Source organism: Callithrix jacchus, chromosome 5, assembly GCF_049354715.1.
Source record: "Callithrix jacchus isolate 240 chromosome 5, calJac240_pri, whole genome shotgun sequence".
Classification (NCBI taxonomy): domain Eukaryota; kingdom Metazoa; phylum Chordata; class Mammalia; order Primates; family Cebidae; genus Callithrix; species Callithrix jacchus.
This window is the reverse complement of record NC_133506.1, coordinates 13808906-13834926: the sequence shown is the minus strand read 5'-3', so window position 1 is coordinate 13834926 and position 26021 is coordinate 13808906. Positions and strand designations below refer to the sequence as shown.

Below are 26021 nucleotides of genomic sequence, written 5' to 3'. Positions count from 1 at the left end.
CATCCATTTTTCTTCCTGACCTTTCCTATAACTATGCTTTTGTTACATTTTCTCTTTCGAGAAGGTCACAAGGAGGGGCCCTAGTCTTAGTCCTCAGTCCTTAGTCAGCATGCCACACTTCGGATTATTTTCTCTTTATCTTTCCTCCACCCAATAGAGTTTAACTCTCCTGGATGTCAATTTTCTCCCTAATAAACATCCTACACACTAAACAACTCAGAGTCAGAGTGTATCTGGGATATACTTCATGAGGTTGGTGCAAATATTATATCCATTTTACAGCTGAGCAAACTGACAGTAAGATTAAATTGTCTTCCCAAGATGCTGTAGTAAAGAGATGAGAGAACCAGGAGGTAAACCCAGAAAGCTTGACTTCTGAGCCTCTACCACAACAGCGTCACTAACAAACCAAGGCTATTTTAAAAGGGGGCGCTTAAAAACAAGGATCAGTGATTTGATTCTGCCCCAGGAAACCTCTGGATAGCTCCTGGGATCCTTATCTGCAGAATAAAAGAAAGCAGGATCGGGCAGAAACAGAAATTGAGCTGCCATGAAGTTCCAACAGAGGTCTCAGCCAGTGGGGCTCTCAAGAGCTGAAGTAGCCCTTTAGTTGGGGTAATGGGCCTGGGCCTTTATGTCCCCACAGTGATCAGTTACTGGGTGCAGGCTGCCCTTGACAGGAGATCTGACCTAAGGGGCATCTTCTGTAGCCTTTCCACGAATGGAGAATAAGTTCTCAGTTCCTGAATGGAGATTTAGCTGGACATCACAGCATTCACCCCAGAGTTGTTCGAGGGTGACCACATTCCAGTGATTAGCCTACAGACACTTGCTCAATAAGATAAAGCCATTTAACAGCACTTATAATAGGATAGAGCATTCCTTTTTATTGTTGTTAGTGAGCTTGGTAGCAGTGATTAGGAGTGCCTGGGCATGATGAAAATATAATACCCTGTAACCTGATCATACCCACAGGCTGATGGGCCCTCATCAAATACCTGCTACTAAAGCATTGTCCAACTATTTAACTATTATTGATTTAGCCTCTCCCTAAATAACATTAAACTATTCAAATAGATGACATAATTCAAATGAACAGTAAAATTAAAGATGTATACATACTAGCAAGCACTTAAGGAAGGAATTATACCAATACACTACAATCTCTTTCAGAATATTATAAGCAGAGATAATATTTCCTCATTCTATAAAGCCACCATTATCTTAACACCAAAATCAGACAAATTTTACAAGAAAAGAAAGCTATAGACTGATAACTCTTGTGAGCATAGATGGAAAAATCCTAAACAAAATTTTAGCAAGTCAAATCCAATAATGTATAATGAGAATTATAGACCATGACCAAGTGGGAATTATTTCATGTATACAAGCTGGTTGAACATTCAAAAATCAGCTAATATAATCCATCACATTGATAGGCTAGAAAAAATCACATGATCATATCAATAGCTAAGGAAATGGCATTTGGCAAAATGCAATACCAATTTATGATAAAATCTCTCAGTAAACTAGGAAGAGAGGGAACTTCCTCAACCTGATAAAGAATATCCACAAAAAACCTTACGGTCAACATTACAGTTAATGTTAAGATACTAGAAACTTTACCACCAAGATTGGGAACAAGACAAGGATGTCACTTCTCGCCACTCCTTCTCAACATTGTACTGGAAGTCCTCTCTAATGCAGTAGGACAAGATAAGGAAATAAGAAGTATACCAATTTGGAAGTAAGAAATAAAACTATCTTTGTTCAGAAATGGCATCATTGTCTATGCAGAAAATCCAAAAGAATCAAAATACAACTTTCAAAACTGGTAAGTGATGATAACCAAGTTGCAGGATACATGGTTAATATACAAAAGCCAATTGCTCTCCTAAATACCCGCAATTAACAAGTGGGATTTGAAATTAAAAGCACGATGACATTTACATTAGCATCCCAATAAATACAATATTTACACACAAATTTAATAAAATATAAGATCTACATGAGGAAAACTACAAGCTGATTTTAAAAAATCAAAGAACTAAATAACTGGAGAGCTATTTCATGTTAGTGAATAGGAAAACCTCAATCTAAAGTTTATACAGAAAGACAAATGACCCAGAATAGCCAACACAATACTGAAGAAGAGCAAAGCTCGAAGACAGACACTACCCAAATTCATGACTTACAGTAAAGATACAGTAATCAAGACAGTGATATATTGTTGAAAGAATAGACAAGTAGATTAGTAGAACACAATAGAGATCCCAGAAACAGACATTCATCAATACAGTCAATCTTTGACAAAGGGCCAGAGACAATAAGAAAAAGTAAAGACAGTCTTTTCAACAAATGGGTCTGAAATAACTGGACCTCCATCTACAAAAAACATCTGAATCTATATACAGACCTTATATCCTTCACAAAAATTAACTCAAAATGGACTATAGACCTCAATGCAAAACACAAAAATTTAAAAGATAACATAGGATAAAACAAAAATGACCTTGCATGTGGAGATGACCTTTTGCTACAAATCAAAGGCATGACCCATGAGAGAAATAACTGATAGCCTGAATTTAATTAAAATGGAAAACTTCTACTCTGAAAAGATAATGTTAGAAGAATGAGAAAATAAGCCACAAACTGGAAGAAAATGTTTGTAAAAGACATATGATAGATGAAAGTAAACCAAAATATTGAAAGAACTCTTTAAACTCAACAATAAGAAAACAACCCAGTTTAAAAATGAGCCAAAGACCTTACAGAACACCTCACCAAAGAAGATATAGAGATGGCAAATAAGAATATGGAAAAATCCTCCATATTGTATGTCATCAGGAATATCCAGATAAAAATAAGATATGACTGCACACTTATTAGAGTGGCCAAAATCCAGAACACTAACACTAAATGCCAGTAAAGGCACGCAGCAACAGGAATTCTCATTCACTTCTGGTGGGAATGAATAATGGTACAGCCACTTTGGAAGATGGTTTGGCAATTTCTCACAAAACTAAACGTACTCTTATAAGATCCCGCAATCATGCTCTTGTCTACCTACAGGACTTCAAAACTTATGTCCATGCACATATATGCTTATAGAAGTTTTATTCATAATGGCCAAAACATTGGCTTTGGAAGCAACAAAGATATCCTTAGGTAGGGGAATGGATAGATAAACTGTGGTAAACACAGACAACAGAATATCATTCAGCACTAAAGAAAACTGAGCTATGAAGCCATGAAAAGGCATGGAGGAATCTTACATGCATCTTAATAAGTGAAGGAAGCCAATATTAAGACTACATACTGTATGATTTTAATTACATGACATTCTGAAAAAAGGCAAAGCTAAGCAAACAGTAAGAGGATTAGTAGTTGCTAAAGGGTCGGGGTAGAGGGAGGGATGAATAGGCAGAGTACAGATTTTTAGGGCAGTAAAAATACTCTGTGTGTATCCACTGCAATAATGGATATATGTCATTATACATTTGTCCAAACTCATAGATCCACAATACCAAAAGTCAACCCTAATGTAAACTATGGAGTTTGGGTGATTATAATGTGTCAATGTAATAAATATACTACTCTGGTGGGAATGTTTGTAATGGAGGAAACTGTGCAAGTGTCAGGGCAGGGGATACATAAGAAATCTCTATACCTTCTCCTTAATGTTGCTGTGAACCTGAAACTTCTCTTTTAAAAGTCTATCCTATAACTAACAGTAATATGTGTATATGTATAACATATTGCTGCTAACTGTAGATTTTAACTATGCACATACTTACATAAACATATACTATTTTTTCACTATCAGCTCTCAATTCATCATACCAGTGAGCTATGAATTGATGCAGTGTGTGCTTTGGAGGTTCAGCCTCAGGTTACATGTCCCAGCTTCCCCACTCCCTTTTGTACAAAAGGAGGTAGCAAGTTCTCCTCATATTTGAAATAGCAGTTTAAAGATAAAATACAATTTCACTTAAATATTTATTTTTCTTATTTTTCTAGAGATCTTTTAAACATCTGGCCTTTTTGAGGGGAGGGAAATAAGAGTTCCAGCTAACAGACCAGAATTTTGTAAACAGATATTTCATTTTTAGTGAAAGCAGGCCTGGGGATCCTGGAAACCCTTATCTTAGTGGACATGAATCTGTTTACTCTTTGTTCAAATAAAGTTGGTTATAAGCTGTTCATTGCTTCTGGACACAAAAGTACTAGAACTCTGATTCCTTATACATAAGCCCCAGCAGAGGCAGGCTTTTGCAGTGAGGGGCAGGACTTTGGGTGGGGGATGTGTATGGTTATGGACATCTGGGCAGTCCACTGAGTGGGGAGCTTCTGACCACAAGGGGAGGCACTAGGTGAAGGCAGATTCTGAAGGCACTGCTATCATTCTTTGAATTGTGGTCAAGATGACATCTTGGGAGGATATGATTAAGCCAGATACATTGACAAAGTAAATAAAGTCATAACTAAAAAGATTTATTTAAAAGATTAAAAGAAAGTTTATAACCTGCTGCAGTAGACACTGCAATCTTTCTTCAAGAAAGTACTTGTTGTCCAGCTCCTGGGAGTGTGGTTAGCAGATGCCCTTCAGCTTTCAGTATCTTCATGGACTGCCTCAATGGCAGAGATCTGCCCTGTTGCAGTTCACAGTCCTTCCCGGGGCAGGCCACATGCAGTGATTAACTGACATGAGGATATCAAGGCCTGGCCATCTCAGCCCAATTAGGTGCAACTCTGAAGGGCCACTCTAGCTCCAGAGCTTCATGTGGGGTTGGCCATGGCTGTCTTTAGGACTGCACTACTTTTGACTTCCCTCACTTCTCACTCCTTTATCCCGCCCCCCCATCACAGCATTCACTTTCTGGGAAACCTAAGCTGTGACCAGAGCTAAGATAATACAGTGCTCAGTAGCCAATTTCGTTTTGGTCATTCTCCAGCCAGTGTTAGAATTCCTTTTTAACACTATTTTTGGGTGGAACCCTCTCTATTTATTATTCCATCTTTGGACCACTATAACAGAGAACACTGAAATAAGTAAGTGGGACCACATTAAAATTTAAAACTTCTGTTTGTCAACAGAGTATTAAAGAGTTAAAAAGAAAGTATTGGAATAAAACAAGATTGGGGGAAAATATAAATCTGTATCTTTCATATATTTAAAAAACCCCTGCAAATTAATAAGAAAAAGACAGACTCCGCAATAGAAACATATACAAAAGACTTGAGCAGACATTTCGTAAAAGATGAAATCAAAAAGTAAATAAATGTGAAAAGTCGCTAGACTTCACTAGTTGTCAGGAAAATGAAAATTAAAATTTCACAGTGAACTACACAGTCACCAAAACTAAAATGAAAAAACAGAAAATACTATCTTTTGTTGAATATGTCAAGCAACTGGAAAGAACATATGTTGCTAATATGGTGCAATCATTTGAGAATGCTGGGTATATATATATATATATATATATATATATATATCCAATGATCTAGCAACACCACTGCAAGGTATGTATCCAATAGGAATAATAAGCAAGACAGGAAAACAATCTAATATCTACCAACAGTAGAACAGACAAATAAATAATACAGACATATAGTGGGATACTATACAGCCGTGAAAATGAACAATCACCACACATGAAACTGCCTCATGCGGATTAATCTTACAAGCATAATATTGAACAAGAGAAGCCAGCTTTTTAAAAGGACATCTCATATCAGTTCAATAATAAAGTTCAAAAACTGACCAAACTAATTTTTAGTGTTAGAAATCAGGGTACCCCTTGGGAGGGGATAGTTTATGGAAAGAAGTATAAGAGAAACTTCTGGAATGTTAACAATATGCTGTTTCTTAATCTGGGTGCTGTTTACACAAGTGTCCTCAGTTTAGGAAAATTCAGTGAGCTGTATTTTTTATTAAGTGTGTACTATCCATAGTACTTCAATAGAAAGGATTATTTCAAAATTAACTTGTAGAATGAATATTTGTTATTTAATTACAGTGAATCTAGGTTCATTTTAGACAGTAATTGCTATTTTACAGTAGTGGCTTCACCAAGTTGTTGCCTTTTTCCATTTCTTTCACATGAATATTGATTTCATTAATAGTCAGGTATTATAGTAATGAGCATAAGCACATAAAAAGGGCAACTAGATTCCATCATTCCAAGGTGTGTGATGATTTTGAGACCACTTTGCTGAGGTATAATTGACACACAGTAAGTTACCCTGTTTTGAATATGCAATTGAAAAGTTTTGATACAAATGCATATAGCCACGCATCATTTAACAACAAGGATATATTCTGAGAAACGCATCCTTAGGCAGTTTCATCACTGTGTGAACATCACAGAGTGGACTGACACAAACCTAGGTGGTATAGCCTACTACACACGTATGCTATACAGTATTGCCGTTGCTCGTAGGCTACAAACCTGTACAGTATATTACTGCACTGACTAGTGTAAGGAAATAGTAATATAATGGTATTTGTGCAATAGAAATTTGTTTTGGCTCCACAATAACCTTATGAGACAGATGTCAAATATGTAGTTTATCATTGACCAAATGTTATTATGTGGTACATGACTGTATTTGTAAAACTGTCAGCACAATTAACATGGTGAACACACACATTACTCTCAGAAGTTTCCGTGCGCCATTTTGCAATCTTTCTATCCTGTCCTTCTACCATCATATTATACATACTCTTTGTTTAGCTTATTTTACTTTGAGCTTTACATATGTGTTATGTGTCTCAGTGGTTCATTCCTTTTTATTTCTGTAGGATTACAATGTATGTATATACTAAGATTTGTGTACCTATTTGCCTCTTGATGGACACTTGGGTTGTTTCCAATTTTTCATAATCACAAACCTGCTCTGAATATTAAAATCTTTGTATAAATATAGGCTTTCTTTTTGCTTGGGTAAATACCATGGAGCGGAATGGTTAGATCATAACGGTAGGCATATTTTCAACACTTGTTTGTCACTTGTTTGGAAGTGGCTTGCAACCACCACCTTTATCTTTAGAATAATTGGTCTATTCCATTTTGCTTTCTGAGTGGTACTTTTCTACCCTCTGATTATCTGATTACCTTTCTTAGAAAAAGAGTTGTATAAGGAGTTGTTTCTACTTACTATTTTGTAGTAAATCTGCTTCCCTGTGGAAAACTGAAGCTATCTTCTTTGTAGTGAGTTGTAAATGCAGAGGCATCTCTGGATTGGAAGTGTTTAACTTTTTTGTCTGTTTGCAGGTTCCATATTCCTTGGAAGAGTAAAGACATTTTCTCCTCTTAATAACGTTTGTTAAATTTTTATTTAAATTTTCCTTTCCTCATTCATAGCATTATACCCCTGATATCTGAATAAAACAGAAATGTATTAACAAAAGAAGACTGGGCAATATTTAAAATACCTTCTTGAAATAAGCAAGGATTAGGAAGAGAGTGACTAGCGTTGTCCCAAGTGTTCATACTTGTTTACTGACTAGAAAGGAATTGCACAAGAAGTCCTAACTCTAGAAGATATGGTATCTGTGCTGTATACCCAGACATACCTCCCACCAATGGATGATGGGAACAGCACACGTGCCGCTCCAAGGACAGAAGACAGCTCCCGTATTGGTCCACACAATCTGACATCCCTTTCTATTGGTAGGACTGACTCAAACTTATTTCAGGCAGAAAGGGTGGATGGAAAATATAATGAAGCCAATTTGGGGATATGTTTGTTGGCTAGGAAAGAACATGATCATCTAGAAGATTGTGTCCAGATCATGGTCAAAACACTGATGACCACCAGCAGAAGTTATCACTCATGGGAACAGGCCTTAAGGGAAAATTACATAGTGTGGGACTCGCAGGATATTTTTATACAAATTAAATCAAATTAAAATCAAAAACAATGATTATCTTCACATGAGAATGAGAGTAATATAAAATCGGCCTCAGAGATGCCCTTTACCTGGTACTATGAAAAAAGTATGTCTGCTTCTAACCATGAAATAACACTTTATCTGCTCTCTGGATCTCATCCTATTCCTCTTAAATCTATTTTCTTTTTTAAAAGCAGATTTGAGATATAATTGCATACTACAAAAGTCATTCATTTAATAATTACATACTATAAAATTCATTCATTTAAACCATACAATGAAATGTTTTTAGTATATTCACAGAGTTGTGCAAATGTCAGCACAATACAATTTTGGAACATTGCATATTTTAAAAAAAACAAAACATGTCCACTGGCAGTCACTCCCTATTTCTTTTTCCCCTAGCCTCTGGCAACAGCTAGTCTACCTTCTGTCTCTATAGATTTGCCTATTCCAGCTTTTCACACAAATGGAATCACATAATAGATGGTGTTTTGTGATGAGCTTCTTCCATTAAGTATAATGCTTTCAAGATTCATATTCATATTGTGTTACATCAGTACTTCGTTACTTTTTATTGATGAATATGTCATTATGTGAATATACCATATTTTGTTTATCCATTCATCAGTTGATAAACAATTGAATTATTTCCACACTTTACCAAGAATACTGCTACTTTGAGCACTTGATGAGTTTTTGTATAGAAGTTTTTTTTCTTTCTCTCAAGTATATACTTAGGAATGGAATTTCTGGGTTATATCACAGCTCTGGGAAATGCCAAACTGATTTAAAGCGTGACTGCACCGTATCTCATTCCCATCACCAATGGATAATGGTTCCAATCTCTCTATATTCTTTCTGATACTTATCATTTTCTATCTTTTCTTATTCTACCTATGCTAATGGGTATAAAGTGGGATCTCTTAGTGGATTTAATTTGCGTTTTTCCAATGACTAATGATGGTGAGCATCTTTTCATGTTTTTATTAGTCATTTGCATATCTTGTTTGTAGTAATGTCTATGCAAATTATTTACCTATTTTTAACTTACTTTTCAATACTGAGTTGTAAGAGCTCTCCGTATATGCTAGGTACGTGTCTCTTTTTACAAATTTGATTTGCAAATATTTCCTTTCATGCAGTGGCTATCTTTTCACTTTCTTGATTGTATTATTTGCTGCACAAAAGATTTTGATTATAATAAAGTACAATTTACCTGCTTTTTATTTTGTCATTTGTGTTTTTGGTGTTATATCTAAACAATCATTGCCTAAGTCAAGGCCACAAATATTTATTCCAAGACTACTTCTAAGAATTGAGAGTTCACACTCTTAAATTAGGTCTATGATTCATTTTGAGTTAAAGTTTTGTATTTTGTGAAGTAGGAATACAGCCTCATGATTTTTGCATGTGGATATCCAGTTCTCCCATGACTGTTTGTTGAAAAACTGTTCTTTCTGCATTGGCTTGCCTTGCTATCTTTGTTTAAAAGTCAGTTGAGCATAAATTATAAGGGTTTATTTGTAAACTCTAGATTCTATTCCATTGAGATAGATAGACAGACAGACAGACAGACAGACAGGTAGACAGATATCCTTACAACAGTACATGCTATCTCAATTGCTATGGCGTTGTTTTGAAATTTGGAAACTGGAATTCTTCAATTTTGTTTTTCTAGGATTGGTTTGACTATTCTAGGTTTCTTGTATTTCCACATGAATTTTGCAATCAATTGTTAATTTTTGTGAAAAGCAAAGTGGGATTTTCTTTTCTATAAGAAAGCCCATTAGAATTGCTGCATTCAGTATCTCAATTACTTTAAGGCATATTGTCATCTTAAAAATATTAAGTCTTCTGGCTGGGCACAGTGGCTCGTGCCTGTAATCCCAGCACTTTGGGAGGCCGAGGTGTGCAGATCATGAGGTCAGGAGTTTGAGATCAGCCTGCCCAACATGGTGAAACCCCGTCTCTACTAAAAATATTAAAAATTAGCCAGGTGTGGTGGCAGGTGCCTGTAATCCCAGCTCCAGAGGCTGAGGCAGGAGAATCGCTTGAACCCAGGAGGCAGAGGTTGCAGTGAGCTGTAATCGTGCCATTGCACGCCTGCCTGGGCAACAGTGAGACTCTGTCTCAAAAAAAAAAAAAGGTCTTCTAATATGCGAACACAATATATCTTTACATTTCATTGGCTCTTAATTTTTTCAGCAATATTTTTTAATTTTCAGCTCACAAGCTTTTAAGCTTTTGCCAAATTTATTTTGAATATTACAGCATTGAAAAAAATTGTATTTTTTTGAGTTAGAAAGAGCTCCCATTTTTCTATACTTTGAAAGAGATTGTGAAGGATTGGTTTTTATTATTTTTGGATGCTCAGTAGAATTCACCAGTGAAACCAACTGGTGAATTTGAAAATTTTGTGGAAAGTTTTTTAATTTAATAATTCAACTTTTTATACATAAATTCAGATTTTCTATTTCTTCTTCAGTCAGTTTTGATAGTTTGTGTCTTTCTAAAAATTTGTCCATTTGACCTAAATTACTTACTTTGCTGGCATAGAATTGCCTATAGATGCCTTGACAATCCTTTTTATTTCCGTAAGGTTAGTGGTGGTATGTCCCCTCTTATTCCTGACTTTAGTAATTTGAGTGTTCTTTTTTTTATTTTGTCAGTCTAAAAGAAATTTGTCAAATGTGTTGATCTTTTTAAATAATTTTTGTTTCATTGGTTTTTTTCTTTTGTCTAATTCTTCTCTAGTCTTTACTGTTTCCCTTTGTGCTAGCTCTGGGTTTAATTTGCTCTTCTTTTTCTAGTTTCTTAAAGTGGAAGACAAAGTTATTGAATTTTTTAAATATTTGCATTTATACCCATAACTTTCCATGTGAGTTCTCCTTAACTGTACACCATACATTTGGTATACTGTGTTTTTGTTTTTATTTATGTCAATTTTTAAATTTCTCTTGGATTTTCTTCCTTGACACATTAGTTATTTAGGGGTATGCTGTTTAGTTTCCGCATATGAGTGCACTTCCTGAATTTCCTTCTGTTATTGATTTCTAATTTGATTCCTTTGTGATCAGAGAATGTATTTGATATGATTCTAAACTTTTCAATCTATTGATAATCTGTTTTATGGCTGACTGCATGGTCTATTATAGAAAATGCTCCATATGTGCTTTTGAAGACTACGTATTCTGCTGTGTTTGAGTGCAGAGTTCTATAGAGATCTATTGGGTCTAGTTACAGTGTTATTCAAGTTGTTTATACTCCTGTTGATCTTCTGCTTTCTTGTTCAGTCCATTATTAAAAGTGGGTTATTGAAATCTCCAGTTGTTATTGCTGAATTGTCTATTTTTTCCTTCAATTCTGTCAGTTTTTGCTTTTTGTATTTGGGGGCTCTGTTTTAGATGCATACAGGTATGTAATTGTTATATCTTCATGGTGAATTAGTCTTTTATCATTGTAATGTGTCTGTATTCGTCTGTTTTCCTGCGGCTGATAAAGACATACCCAAGACTGGGAAGAAAAAGAGGTTTAATTGGACTGAGAGTTCCACATGGCTGGGGAGGCCTCAGAATCATGGCAGGAAGTAAAAGGCACTTCTTTCTTTCTTTCTTTCTTTTTTTTTGAGACGGAGTTTCGCTCCTGTTACCCAGGCTGGAGTGCAATGGCGCAATCTCGGCTCACTGCAAACTCCGCCTCCTGGGTTCAGGCAATTCTCCTGCCTCAGCCTCCCGAGTAGCTGGGACTACAGGCACGCCACCATGCCCAGCTAATTTTTTGTATTTTTAATAGGGACGGGGTTTCACCACATTGACCAGGATGGTCTCGATCTCTTGACCTCGTGATCCACCTGCCTCAGCCTCCCAAAGTGCTGGGATTACAGGTGTGAGCCACTGCGCCCGGCCCAAGGCACTTCTTACATGGTGACAGCAAGAGAAAACAAGGCAGATGAAATAGCAGAAACTCCTGATAAAACCATCAGATCTTGTAAGACTTATTTACTACCATGAGAACAGTATGGGGAAAACTGCCCCCATGATTCAAGTTATCTCCCACTGGGTCCCTCCCACCACACATGGGAATTATGTGAGTACAATTCAAGATGAGATTTGGGTGGAGACACAGTCAAGCCATATCAGTGTTTCTCCTTATTTCTAGGAACATTTTTGTTTTATTATCTATATTGTCTGATATAAATTACCAGACTAACAATCATTCACTTCATGTATCTTATAGTTGTTTTTTGGATGGTGTAACTTTTATTTGTTTTACTTTTGACCTATGTTTAATCTAAAGTGTGCTTTCTCACAGATAGAATCCAGTTGGAGCTTCTTTGTTACTTTTTAATCCAGTCTAAAAATCTGACTTTTGATTGGATTGTTGAATCCATTTACATTTAATATTATCATTACATACTTGGATTTTACCTCCATTTTGCATTTTTTCTATATGTTTCATTTCAACTTTGCTACTCTGTTTTCTGCCAGCTTTACTGAGGTATAAAAAATTGCACACATTTAACATAGACAATTTGATGAGTTTGGACATATGGATACACTTAGGATAATATTGCCACAGTTAAGGTAATAAGTATATTCATCACCTCCAAAAGTTTTCTTGTGACTGCTTGCTTAATGCATAATATGATATTACTAATTATAGGCACTGTGTTGTACAGCAGGCCTCTAGAACTTACTCATTAGTATAAATATAAATTTATATCTGTTGAACAACTCCCCATTTCTACCTCTCTCATCCTCTGTCAGCCACCATTCAATTTTTTACTTCTGTAAGTTTGATTTTTTGACACCTTATAAGTGGAATCATGTGGTATTTATCCTTCTGTGCTTGACTTATTTAACTTAGCATAATGTTTTAAAGAAATATCAACATTATCACAAATGGCAGATATCTTTCTTTTTAAGGCTGAATAATGTTCCATCATATGTATATACAGTTGACCCTTAAACAACACAGGTTTGGACTGTGCAAGTTCAGTTATAAGTGGATTTTTTCAACCAATGAGGGTAAAAAACACAGTAATTACTTCCACCAAGATGGTAGAATAGTAACAGATCCAGAGCGTAGTTCCCAGTGAGAGCAACACAGAAGGCTAGTGATCTTCACATTTCCAACCAAGGTATGAGGTTCATCTCCATGGGACTGGTTAGACAGTGAGTATAGCCCAAGGAGGGCAAACCGAGGCAGTGTGGGACACAGCCTCACCAGGGAAGTGCAACAGGTGGAGGGCCCTCCCTCCTACCCAATGGAAGCCATCAGGGGATGTCTCTGACCGAGGCAGTGTGGGACACAGCCTCACCAGGGAAGTGCAACGGGCAGAGGGCCCTCCCTCCTACCCAATGGAAGCCATCAGGGGATGTCTCTGACCGAGGCAGTGTGGGACACAGCCTCACCAGGGAAGTGCAACAGGCAGAGAGCCCTCCCTCCTACCCAATGGAAGCCATCAGGGGATGTCTCTGGTCATGCCGCAGTTCCAGTTCAGATGCTGCACTTCTCCTGCGGTCTTTCCAACCCACAGACCAGGGGATTCCCACCTGCCAACAGGTGCCGCAGACTTCCAGGGCAAATCTGGGTGGTCGATTCAGCCGGCATGGCAAGTTCCCAGCACAGACCTGAGCAGCTGTTTTGACTGGCACCTGGAGTGCCTGCAGACAGAGTTGCCCTTACCTCTGAGAGAAAGGGGGCAGAAGGTGGGGAGCCAGGTGATCTGGCTCTGTGGGTCCCACCCCCACAGAGACCAGCAAACTGAATCCCACTGGCTTGGGATTTTCACAGCCAGCACAGCAGTCTGCACTCAACCCTGGACAGTCAAGGTCAGTGTGGGGAGGTATGTCCCCCATTACTGGGGGACATCTCTAACCTTACCTGTGTAAACAAAAGCACTGGAGGGAGCACATGGCAGCTCAACAACACCTCTGCAGACAGACTGTGACTAGACTCCCTCCTTAGGGGGCAGAGCATCTCTGAAAAAAGGCAGCAGCCTGTCAGGGACTTATAAATAAAGCCACATCTCCCTGGGACAGAGCACCAGGGAAAAGGAGCGGTTGTGAGTTCCACTGCAGGAGACTTAAACGTCCCTGCCTGGCATCTCTGAAGGAGCAATGGAGCTCCCAGCACAGCACTTGACCTTTGAAAAGGGACAGACTGTCTCCTCAAATGCCTCCCTGACACCTGTATATCCAAAGAGTCATCTCATACAGGAAAGCTCTGGCTGATATCTGGTGGTACCCTTCTGGGATGAAGCTACCAGAGGAAGGACAAGCAGCAATCCTTGCTGTTCTGCAGCCCCTGTGGATGATCCCCAGGCAAGCAGGGTCTGAAGTGAACCTCCAGCAGTCCTACAGCAGAGGGCCAGACCATTAGAAGGAAAACTAAAAAACAGAAAGAAATAGCCTCAACAACAACAAAAAGGATGTCCACTCAGAGACCCCGACTGAAGTCACCAACTTCAAAGATCAAAGGTAGATAAATCCAGGAAGATGGGAAGAAACCAGTGCAAAAAGGATGAAAACACCAAAAACCAGAATGTCTCTCCTCCAACGGGTCACAACTCCTCACCAGCATTGGAACCAAACTGTACAGAGAATGAGCTTGATGAACTGACAGAAGAAGGCTTCAGAAGGTGGGTAATAACAAACTTCTCTGAGCTAAAGGAACATGTTATAACCCAATGCAAAGAAACTAAGAACCTTGAAAAAAAGGTTTGATGAAATGCTAACTAGAATAACCAGCTTAGAGAAGAACATAAACAAATCGATGGTGCTGAAAAACACAGCATGAGAACATCACAAAGCGTACACAAGTTTCAATAGCTGAATCCATCAAGCAGAAGAAAGGATATTGGAGATTGAAGATCAACTCAGTGAAAGAAATAAGAAGGCAAGATCAGAGAAAAAAGAGTGAAAAGAAAGGAACAAAGCCTCCAAGAAATATGGAATTATGTGAAAAAACCTAATCTACATTTGATTGGTATACCTGAATGTGACAGGAGAATCAATCCAAGCTGGAAAACACTCTTCAGGATATTATCCAGGAGAACTTTCACCACCTAGCAAGACAGGCCAACATTCAAATCCAGGAAATACAGAGAACAGCACAAAGATATTCCTCAAGAAGAGCAATGCCAAGGCACATAATCATCAGATTCACCAGGATTGAAATGAAGGAAAAAATGCTAAGGGAAGCCAGGTTGGGTTACCCACAAAGGGAAGCCCATCAGACTCACAGTGGATCTCTCAGCAGAAACCCTACAAGCCAGAAGAAAGTGGGGGCCAATATTCAACATCCTTAAAGAAAAGAACTTTCAACTCTGAATTTCATATCCAGCCAAACTAAGTTCATAAGTGAAGGATAAATAAAATCATTTACAGACAAGCAATTGCTGAGAGATTTCATCACCACCAGGCCTGTTTTACAAGAGCTCCTGAAGGAAGCACTAAACATGGAAAGGAACAACCAGTACCAGCCACTGCAAAAATGTACCAAATGGAAAAGACCATCAAAGCAATGAAGAAACTGTGTCAACTAATGAGGAAAACAATGAGTTAGTATCAAAATGGCAGAATCAAATTCACACATAACAATATTAATCTTAAACGTAAATGGGCTAAATGCTGCAAACAAACCACACAGACTGGCAAATTGGATAAAAAGTCAAGATCCATCAGTGTGCTGTATTCAGGAGACACATCTCACGTGCAAAGACACACATAGACTCAAAATAAAGGGATGGACGAAGATTTACCAAGCAAATGGAGAGAAAAAAAAAGCATGGGTTGCAATCCTAGTCTCTGATAAAACGAACTTTAAATGAACAAAGATCAAAAGAGACAAAGAAGGGCATTACATAATGGTAAAGGGATCAACACAACAAGAAGACCTAACTATCCTAAATATATATATATATACCCAGTACAGGAGCACCCAGATACATAAAGCAAGTTCTTAATGACCTACAAAGAGACTTAGACTCCCACACAATAATAGTGGGAAACTTTAACACTCCACTGTCAATATTAGACAGATCAATGAGACAGAAAATTAACAAGGACATCCAGGACTGGAACTGAAATCTGGACCAAGTGGACAGGATCTAATAGACATCTACAGAACTCTCCACCCCAAATCCACAGAATATCTATTCTTCTCAGCACACTTACTCTAAAATTGACCACATAATTAGAAGTAAATCACTCCTCAGCAAATGCAAAAGAACAGAAATCATAACAACCAGTCTCTAGGTTCACAGTGCAATCAAATTAGAACTCAGGATTAAGAAACTCATGCAAACATACACAACTGCATGAAAACTGAACCTGCTCCTGAATGACTACTGGAAAAATAATGAAATGAAGGCAGAAATAAGATGTTCTTCGAAACCAATGATAATGAAGACACAACATACCACAATTTCTGGGACACATTTAAAGCAGCGTCTAGAGGGAAATTTATAGCACTAAATGCCCACATGAGAACTGAGGAAAGATCTAAATTGACACCCTATCATCAAAACTAAAAGAACTAGAGTAGCAAGACCAAAAAAAAAAAAAATTCAAAAGCTAGCAGAAGACAAGAAATGACTAAGATCAGAGCAGAATTGAAGGAGATAGAGACACAAAACACCCTTCAAAAAAAATCAATAAATACAGGACCTGGTTTATTTGTTGAAAACATCATTTTTGTTGAAACATTATTTTTGTTGAAAACATCAACAAAAATAGATAGACCACCAGCCAGAATAACAAAAAAGGAAAGAGAGAATAATTGAATAAATGCAATAAAAAAATGATAAAGGGGATATCACCACCAATTCCACAGAAATACAAACTACCATCAGAGATTACTACCAACAACTCTATGCACATAAGCCAATGAATCTAGAAGAAATGGATAAATTCCTGGACACTTACACCCTCCCAAGACTAAACCACGAAGAAGTTTAATCCCTGAATAGACTAATAAGAAGGTCTGAAGTTGAGGTAGCAATTAATAACCTACCAGTCAAAAAAAGTCCAGCTCCAGGCAGGTTCACAGACAAATTCTACCAGACATGCAAAGAGGAGCTGTTACCATTCCTTCTGAAACTATTCCAAACAATAAAAAAGAGGGAATCCTCCCTAACTCATGTTATGAGACCATCATCATCCTGATACCAAAACCTGGCAGACACACAACTATAAAAGAGAATTTCAGGCCAATATCCATGATGAACATCAGTGCAAAAATCTTCAATCAAATACTGGCAAACCAAATGCAACACCACGTCAGAAAGCTTATCCATCACGATCAAGTAGGCTTCATCCCGGGGATGCAAAGCTGGTTCAACATACACAAATCTATAAATGTAATCCATCACATAAACAGAACCAAAGACAAAAACCATGATTGTCTCAATAGATGCAGAGAAGGTTTTTGACAAAAGTTAACAGCTTTTTATGCTAAAAACTCTCGATAAACTAAGTATCGATGGAATGTATCTCAAAATAATAAAAGCTATCCATGACAAGCCCTCAACCAGTATCATACTGAATGGGCAAAAACTGGAAGCATTCCCTTTGAAAAGTGGCACTAGTTAAGGGTGCCCTCTCTCACCATTCCTATTCAACAAAGTATTGGAAATTCTAGCCAGAGCAATCAGGCAAGAAAAAGAAATAAAAGGTATTCACTTAGGAAAAGAGGAAGTCAAATTGTCTCTAATTGCAGATGATATGATTGTATTTTCAGAAAAGCCCATCATCTCAGCCCAGAATCATCTTAAGATGATAAGCAACTTCAGCAGTCTCAGGATATAAAATCAATGTGCAAAAATCACAAGCATTTCTATACACCAATAACAGACTTAAAGAGAGCCAAATCATGAGTGAACTCCCATTCACAATCGCTGCAAAGAGAATAAAATACCTAGGAATACAACTAACAAAGGACGTGAAGGACCTCTTCAAGGAGAAATACAAACCACTGCTCAAGGAAATAAGAGAGGACATACAAATGGAAAAACACTCCATGCTCATGGTTAGGAAGAATTAATATTGTGAAAATGGCCATACTGCCCAAAGTAATTTATAAATTCAATGCTATCCCCATCAAGCTACCATTGACCTTCTTCACGGAACTGGAAAAAACCACCTTAAACTCCATATGGAACCAAAAAAGAGCGTGTATAGCCAAGACAATCCTAAGCAAAAAGAACAAAGCTGGAGGCATCATGCTACCTGACTTCAGACTATACCATAAGGCTATAGTAATCAAAACAGCATGGTACTGGTATCAAACAAAGATATAGACCAATGGAACAGAACAAAGGCCTCAGAAGTAATGCCACACACCTACAACCATCTGATCCTTGACAAGCCTGATAAAAACAAGCAATGGGGGAAGGATTCCCTGTTTAATAAATGGTGTTAGGAAAACTGACCATTTATTTCAGCAGAAAGCTGAAACTGGACCCCTTCAAAAATTACACCCTATACAAAAATTAACTCCAGATGGATTAAAGATTTAAACATAAGGCCTAATGCCATAAAAACCCTAGAAGAAAACATAGGCAGTACCATTCAGGACATAGGCATAGGCAAGGACTTCATGACTAAAATACCAAAAGCATTGGGAACAAAAGCCAAAATAGACAAATAGGATCTAATTAAAATTAAAACTTCTGCACAGCAAAAGAAACAATCACTGGAGTGAACCAGCAACCAAGAGAATGGGAAAAAATTTTGCAAGCTACCCATCTGACAAAGGGCTAATATTCAGAATCTACAAAGAACTAAAACAAATTTACAAGGAAAAAACCAAACAACCTCATCAAAAAGTGGGTAAGGGATATGAACAAGCACTTTTCAAAACAAGATGTTTATGTGGCCAACAAACATATGAAAAAATGCTCATCCTCACTGGTCACTAGAGAAATGCAAATCAAAACCACACTGAGATATCATCTCATGCCAGTTAGAATGGCAGTCATTAAAAAATCTGGAGGCAGGAGATGCTGGAGAGGATATGGAGAAATAGGAACGCTTTTACACTGTTGGTGGGAGTGTAAATTAGTTCAACCATTGTGGAACAGAGTGGCAATTCCTCAGGTATCTAGAAATAGAAATACTATTTGACCCAGCAATCCCATTACTGGGTATATACACAAAGGATTATAAATTGTTCTATTATAGAGACACATGCACACATATGTTCATTGTGGCATTGTTTACAATAGCAAAGACTTGGAACGAACCCAAATGTCCATCAAGGATAGACTAGATAAAGAAAATGTGGCACATATACACCATGGAATACTATGCAGCCATAAAAAAGGATGAGTTCATGTCCTTTGCAGGGACATGAATGAATCTGGAAACCATCATTCTCAGCAAACTGACACAAGAACAGAAAACCAAACACTACATGTTCTCATTCATAAGTGGGTGTTGAACAATAAGAACACATGGACACAGGGAGGAGAATATTACCCACTGGGGTATGTTGGGGTGTGGAGGGCTAGGAGAGCAGTAGCTGTGGGTGGGAAGATTGGGGACATTTGGGGAAATATCTAATATAAGTGATGGGGTGATGAAGGGAGCAAACCATGGCATGTATATACCTATGTAACAATCCTGCAAGAGCTCACATGTTCCCCAGAACTTAAAGAATAATAAATATATATATATAATTATATAATCTAAAGCCTGTTTATATAAAGGGCCTAATTTTCATACAAAACTAAATATGCACATATTTTGGTATCCTTTCTTTTTAATACCTTTATTAAGATATAATTTACATACCACAAAATCCACTGATTTAGAATATAAAGTTCAAACGTTTCAGTATATTCACAGAATTATATAATCACTCGATTAGCATCATCTAATTAGCAGATATCCACGTATTCCCTCCTCAGACCTTCACAACCACTCATCTACTTTCTGTCCTTACATATTTTCCTATTGTAAACATCTCATATAAGTGAAATCACATAATATGTGTCTCTTGTAGCTGACTTCTTTCACTGAGAATAATATTTTCAAAGTCCCTCCAAAAACATTCAATGGAGAAAGGACAGTCTTCAACAAATGGTCATAAGAAAGATGAGTATCCACATAAAAAAAATGAAATTGGACCTGTATACCATCTATAAGAGTTTATGAATAATGGATTAAAGATCTAAGCGTAAGACTTCAAACTTTGAAATTCTTAGAAAAAGTCACAGAAGGAAAATATTATAACATTGCATTTGGCAGTGATTTCTTGCATAAGACACCAAAAGCACAGGTAGGAAAAGTAAAAATAGATAAATTTGGCTACATCAAAATTTAAAATGTCTGCATCAAAGGACACAATCAGTAGAATGAAAAGGCAACCTACAGAATGGGAGAAAGTTTCCATTCTGCAGAAAATTTGCAAAACATATGTCAGATAAAGGGTTAATATCCAGAATATATAAAGAATTCTTGTAACTAAATACTACCCCCAAAAAGCAATAAAAACCCAAAAATGAATAAAAACCAAAACCCAAAACAGTCTGATTTTTAAAATATACAAAGATCTTGAATAGCTATTTACCTAAAGATGGTACACAAATAGCCAAAAACACGTGAAAAATGGTAAACATCACTAATCATTAGAGAAATACAAATCAAAGCCACAAGGATATATCACCTCATACCCATTAGAATGGCTACTATATAATTCTTTATAATTATATTATACATATATATATTTTAAAATGAGAAAACAACTATTGATGAGGATGTGGGGAATTGGAGACCTTGTGCACTGTTGGTGGAAATGTAAAACTGTACAGCCACTATGGAAAACTGTATGACAGTTTCTCAAAAAATTAAAATTGGAATTACTATACGATTCAGTAATGACATTTATGGATATATATCCCAAAACATTGAAAGAGGGTCTTGAAGTGATATTTGCACATCCATGTTCGTAGCAGCATTATTTATAATAGCCAAAAATTGGAAGTAACTTAAGTGCCCATTAACCAATGAATGGATAAACAAATTGTGGAACATACATACAACAGAATATTATTCAGCATTAAAAAAGGAAGAAAATTCTGACATGCTATAACAGGAACAAACCTTGAAGACATATTTTGAGTGAAAAAAGTCAGTCTCTCTCCCTCTCTCTCTCACACACACGCGCGCACACACACACACACACACAATATTGTATGATTCTACTTACATTAGGTATGTAGTATAGTCAATTTCATAGAAACAGAAAATAGAATAGTGCTTGTCAAGGGCTCAGGGAGGGGCAATGAGGAATTGCTGTTTAATGGGTGTAGAGTTTCAGTTTTGCAAAATGAAAAAGTTTTCCAAGTAGATTGCACAGCATTATGGATGCATTTTTACACTAATGAGCTATATACTTAAAAATAGTTGAGCCTGTAATCCCAGCACTTTGGGAGGCCGAGGCGGGTGGATCACGAAATCAAGAGATCGAGACCATCCTGGTCAACATGGTGAAACCCCGTCTCTACTAAAGATACAAAAAATTAGCTGGGCATGGTGGCACGTGCCTGTAATCCCAGCTACTCAGGAGGCTGAGGCAGGAGAATTGCCTGAACCCAGGAGGCAGAGGTTGTGGTGAGCCAAGATCGCGTCATTGCACTCCAGCCTGGGTAACAAGAGCGAAACTCCGTCTCAAAAAAAAAATAGTTGATATAGTAAATTTTATATGTATTTTACCACAATTAAAAAATTAAAAAGGGAGCAAGCTATGCAGAACAGGCTATGAGGTAGCTCTTGTAGAAATAGAAACCATCCCTATCAAGGGAACATGATTCTGTATATGTAAATCTGAAAATACTGTCACTCTGTCAAAGACAGGAGATCGAATGCTTAGCACCAACAAAAGATAGGATTGTGGGAGATTCCCTATAGAAATTTAATGGCTCACCTGGGAAGAACTTGAGGTTTTATTATGAATGTTGGTGCTCAAGTGAAAAAAGATTCATTTAACACTCTTATTCTACCATTGGGGTTACTGGGAGCTTAAGAGCTGGCTTCTCCCACCCCCTCACATCAAGTCAGAACCACACTGTTGACACACTATATAGATGTACATAATACAGGCAGCCCTCAGTATCTATGGGTTCTGCATCCATGCATTTAACCCACCACAGATGGAAAACGTTCCAAAAAATCGCATCTAGACTCAACATATATAGACGTTTTTCCTTGCCCTTATTCCCTAAATAATTAAATGTAACAACTATTTATATAGCATTTACATGGTATTCAGTATTAGAAGTAATCTGGAGATTATTTGACATATACAGGAAGATTTGCAGAGGTTATATGAAAATACTACAACATCTATATCAGGGTCTTGAGCATAACTAGATTAAGACTTTCATAGGCAGTCTTGGATGCAATCCTCCACAGACTGAGGAATGACTGTGGTCCCATGCAGTCTTGCCACTCATTGAAGAGTTATATTGGAAACAGATCTACCTAAATATCAGGAAGCTTACATCTACAGCCTGGAATCACAAATCTAGACTTTCATTCTCTCAATATTGAATAAGCATAAAACCAACATCACGAATAAGGACTACCAAGACGAACATGTAGAAAATCCAACCCTGGAAGCTGAAGTGTTACTACAAGAACAAAGGAGAATTTGTCGGCACCAACATTTGAATTTATAATGACAGACAGTTCATCCATAAAATAAGAACAAAATGCCATGAAGAAATAAAGAGCAATAAAAATGCCTAGGATTTTAAAACATAGAAATAATAGAAGAACTTGAACATAAAGTTGAGGAAATTTCAAAGAACATAGAGCAAAATAAAAATGGAAATTATGAATGAAAAGAATTAGATACATAGGTCCAATGGCCAGTTAACAAGTACCATAAAGATAGATTTCAGAAATGGGCACATAAAAACGTTTTCTTCTTGTAAGGGAAGATGTTTAGGGTCTTCTCTTTATCCCTGGAATTTATACATTTCATCTAGATGTTTCTATAACTTTTCATTATTCTTCAAAGTTACATGTGGGATATTTTAATTTGAAGACTTAAATATTGCTTTGGTTATGTTTTTTTTTTTGTTAATTCCTTGAGTTTCCCTTCTCCTTTTCCCTCTCTTTTTGATCTCAGATTGAAATTAGATTTTGTTGAACTGTCATTTAACTCTCACTTTTCTCATATATTTCTTCTCCATTTTGTTGGGGAAGATATTCCTCAATTCTATCTTCCAGATGACTAATTCTAACTCTACAGTGTTCTGCCTTGTTATTTATCCATTTCCTCAGTTTTTTACGTTTGATAAGGAAGTTTAGAGTATTTTTAGCTTTTCATTTTCAAAATTTGTTTTCAATCTCTACTATTCTTTAGTGGAATCAGTATCCTTTCACATTTCTTCAAGTCTTATCTATTTTGTGTATTGTATTTATTTCAGCCAGATCAGTTGTTTCATTTGTTTGATTTTTTTTTTTTTTGAGCAACAACTGACTCTGAATAAAATAGATACAATGCATGAAATAGGTAAGACTTGAAGAGATGTGAAAAGATGTTGAGTCCATAAAAGGACAGTAGGCTTTGTGCACCCCAAAGTACATTATCCAAACTCTGCTGCATAGTTACATGTCACAGAGCTTGGGATGAAGTAGATACTAAGTAATAGTGACAAGGAAACACATTCAATCTCTTTAAAATATACCAGTCCTTGAATAATAATTTCTCTACATTGATTGTAGTGGGGAGAAAACAATAACAGGGATGGTTTCTGGATTATGAGATCCCAGAAGCATAATAAATTAACCAGATAACTTGAAAGTCTTAGAAGATAATTTTAACACACCAAGAAACAGCTATTCTCCCCTTATTTGATGGGAAAGGATGGACACTGTAAAGACACGTAAGCTCTTGTGTGACTTCTACTCAGGGCCTATGCACAGTGCTCCATGATTTTGTAGCCTCTCAATCTCCAATAGCCATAGGATACCCTGAGCTGAACAGAAAAGGTCTGGAGAAGCTGTTGCTATAAATTTGCAATTCCACTGGGAGTCCACTACCCTGACAGATCAATCAGAGGAAAGACACAGCCAACTGTGAATTTCTTGTTTGGGAAAAAGAGTGTCAATAGAGAAAATGGCAATATTAAACAAAAAGAAAATATGAACGGCATTGTAAACAGGGAAGGAGAGGTACACACTAATTGCTGGAGTACAAATGTGTACTAAAAATTATCTTCAAATAAACTAGAATACTCAATTTCTTTAAAATGTAGCCAAGTATTCCTACCTCTGTCTGAAATCCATTTGACCTGTTATATTTTTTTAAAATATTAAATAATAAAAACACCCTCAATTCACTTTTGTTTGTATGTGCTTCATAAGAAAGTCAAATCAATTTGGATTATTTTGGGCTACAAATAACCGAAAACACAAATCATGGAAGCTCAAACAAGATGCAGGGCCATTTTTCTGTCACGAAAATAAATCCAGGGGTACATCAAGCAATGACATTCAGAAACCCAAGGATTTTTGCTTATTTGTTTGTTCATTTCTCAGCTTCACCATACTTAACACTGGCTTCCATTCACAAGAATATGACATGGCCATAGCCAGCACATCTCCGCTGTTGCTCTAGCCATCACATCTGTATTCCAGGCAAGAGAAAGGAGAAGGGAAGTAAAGGAAAACAGATACATGTTTCAGTTTTGTCAGCCCCTTCTATAGAACATTTTCCAAAAACCCTACCAATAACAACCCTTTTGGATTTTATTTGTTACGTGTATCTGCAACGGAGACTGTGAGATGTAGAATTTTAGTTAAGTGCATTGTCACTCCCAATAATATAAAAATTCTATTAGGAAAAGGCAAAAGAAAAGGGTAGATAAATGGTGTTTAGGCAACTAGCATCCCACCCATGTATACACTACAAAAGTAGCCATATAGAAATAATCCTTATTTGTTACATTATAATTTTCATAAGATTTATATGCCAGTGTACCTGCCTTGGCATTTTCTAATAGTTTTGGGATCAATTACCATTTAGTGATTAGTCTCTGGCTCAGTACTTTCACATATATTATTTCACATACTTCTTTTTTTTTTTTTTTTTTTTGAGTTGGAGTTTCGCTCTTGTTACCCAGGCTGGAGTGCAATGGCGCGATCTCGGCTCACCGCTACCTCCACCTCCTGGGTTCAAGCAATTCTCCTGCCTCAGCCTCCAGAGTAGCTGGGACTACAGGCGTGCGCCACTATGCTCAGCTGATTTTTTGTATTTTTAGTAGAGACGGGGTTTCAACACGTTGACCAGGATGGTCTCAATCTCTTGACCTCGTGACCCACCCACCTCGGCCTCCCAAAGTGCTGGAATTACAGGCGTGAGCTACCTCGCCCAGCCTATTTCACATACTTCTTAAAACAACCTTGTGAACTTAGATCTTATTATCATCAATTTACAAATTAGAACAGAGGTTTAGTGTGATTAAAGATTTTGTCTAATGATACAAGGTTAGGAAATGCCAGAATTAAATCACCCAATTCTAATTTCAAGACTATTTCCACGATATTACCTCTCCTGGCAGAGTTTATATTTCCTTCTCAGGGTCTGTCTTGCAGCAGGGAATTATGTAATGAATCCCTGACTACCATCTTATCCATCCGGCTTAGTTTCCTCAAGCTCATTAGCTAAAAAGTATTTATCTCTTTTATAGTGTTTAGAAAAACCACCAAAATGTCTATGTATCAAAAATAGCAAAAAAATATCAAATCATAGGTAGAAAATATTAAGTCCTATGGCAAAGAGATATGTAGAAAGAAAGCACTTAATTTGTATTGACTTAAATTTCCTATGCAATTGACTTAGTTTTTATTAATTTATTCAACATGACTGCCAGTAAAGTGAATCTCTATAAAGAATTGGCCAGCTGTAATGATGCACGTCTGAGAAGTTACAGATACATCCTTAGTTAATGGTAGAGATTGACCTCCTTGCTCTTAGGTACTCAGAAACATCTGAGTACTCAGATTTCATGAACACAACTTTCTTTGAAGTACTCTGATTTTTGATATACAAACAAACAAATAACAGTCATGAGTATTTCAGCCTGGGGCAGCTGGTAAGGAGA

General features: G+C 37.0%; 1 long non-coding RNA gene across 1 annotated transcript in view; it reads right to left on the bottom strand.

The window, feature by feature from the left end:
* Window positions 1–5560: 5560 nt before the first annotated feature.
* The window catches only part of LOC118153559 (uncharacterized), a 62908-nt gene continuing 42447 nt past the window's right edge, over window positions 5561–26021 (bottom strand). The window contains exon 4 of the long non-coding RNA XR_008481206.2: window positions 5561–7288. This is a non-coding gene — a long non-coding RNA (uncharacterized LOC118153559). The remainder of the gene's footprint in view (window positions 7289–26021) is intronic.